Below are 1,671 nucleotides of genomic sequence, written 5' to 3'. Positions count from 1 at the left end.
ATGTGGAGAATTATGTCAGGTAGAGATAATTGCTGTGTAAAATATTTATACTAAGTCAGGGTATAAGGCACAGAGGATTGTGGGAGTCCCTACTTTTCAGAGTGACTTAGAAGGGCTTTTCTGAACAGATGACATTAAATCATGGAGATCTGAAAAAAGGGAGGAAGTGAGTTCCAGCCTGATGTCTCCAAGGGACAGAGTTCTGGCAGACAGACACACGAATGTGAATTTTTCAAATTCGGAGACCACATTGTGTTTGGGGCAGTTGAGGCACAGCAGGGGGGCTGTTGGGTTGAGGGAGGGATGGGAAACATCAGAGGTCAGATCAGGTAGGGCCTTTGGTGTTTGCCACTGCCATGGAACTATGTGGGTTCTCATCATAGCAGCCACACGATCCCACTCTAGTTCCCATGCAGGCAGAAGGAAGGGGAGTCAAGATAGAAGGCGGGGCATTGGTGGGGCTGCCGTCATGGTAAGCTGGGAGCGTGCTGGTGATTGGCTTAGAGAAGTAGCATTGGCAAAAACAGGAAGCAGCTGGATTTAGGCTCTACTTCCCTGGAAAGTCTGTAGGACTAGATGGTGGATTGAATACAGGGTGGGAGACAGGACCCAGGGATGACTCCAGAGTGACCCATGCATCCAGGTAAGTAAGTGGTTTTGTCATTTAGTGAGAAAGGACAGCAAGATAAGCAGGTTTGGGCCTGACCTGTGGTGGCGTAGTGAATAAAGCGTCGACCTGGAAATGCCGAGGTCGCTGGTTCGAAACCCTGGGCTTGCCTGGTCAAGGCACATATGGGAGTTGATGCTTCCTGCTCCTCCCCCCTGTCTCTCTCTTCTCTCTCTCTCTCTCTCTCTCTCTCTCCCCCCTCTCTAAAATGAATAAATAAAATAAAAATTAAAAAAAAAAAGATAAGCAGGTTTGGTGGGGAAAGAGTATTTTGAAATAAATAGTATTTTGATGATCCTGGACTTATAGATGAGAAATACAAGACTGAAAGAGGTTAAGCCAGTTGCCCAGAGTCTCACAGTGAGAAAGAGGTGGGCATTAAATTCAAACCAGGCATTCCTGATCCCTCACAAAATGCTTGTCCACTGTCTCGTCATGGCTTCTCTGTGGGCCAGTGAAGTCCCACATCCCTGGTTCTCTCTTGAAACTCTCAACTCCATGAGCTACAGATTAAAGTTAAGAATTCATTATCCTGGCCAAGTTACTCAGTTGGTTAGAGAGAGCATCATCCCAATACACCAAAGTTGTGGCTCAATCCCCAGTCAGTGCACATAAAGAATCAACAAATGAATAAATGGGTGGGACAACAGATCGATGTTTTTCTCTCTCTCCCTTTCTCTGTCTCTCTCTCTATCTCCTAAAAATTAATTAAAAAGAACTAGTTGTGCCCTGGCCCGTTGGCTCAGTGGTAGAGCATCGGCTCAATGTGTGGATGTCCTGGGTTTGATTCCCAGTCAGGGCACACAGGAGAAGCACCCATCTGCTTCTCCACTCCCCCTCTCACTTCTCTCTCTCTCTCTCTCTTCCTCTCCTGCAGCCATGGCTCAACTGGAGCTAATTGGCCCCAGGCACTTAGGCTCCATGGCCTCTGCCTCAGGTACTCAGAAGAGCTCAGTTGCTGAGCAACAGAGCAACACCCCAGATGAGCAGAACATCGCCCTCCA

The 1,671-nt window shown here is 47.6% G+C and overlaps 1 non-coding gene across 1 annotated transcript; it reads left to right on the top strand.

The window, feature by feature from the left end:
* The first annotated feature begins 1,393 nt into the window (after positions 1-1,393).
* Positions 1,394-1,469, top strand: TRNAI-AAU (transfer RNA isoleucine (anticodon AAU)). The gene has a single exon. It is a non-coding gene; the product is annotated as a tRNA-Ile (tRNA).
* The last annotated feature ends 202 nt before the right edge of the window (positions 1,470-1,671 follow it).

The sequence above is a fragment of the Saccopteryx leptura genome, chromosome 3 (assembly GCF_036850995.1).
Source record: "Saccopteryx leptura isolate mSacLep1 chromosome 3, mSacLep1_pri_phased_curated, whole genome shotgun sequence".
Taxonomy (NCBI): domain Eukaryota; kingdom Metazoa; phylum Chordata; class Mammalia; order Chiroptera; family Emballonuridae; genus Saccopteryx; species Saccopteryx leptura.
The sequence above is the reverse complement of the archived record's forward strand: the minus strand, read 5'-3'. Positions and strand labels throughout refer to the sequence as shown.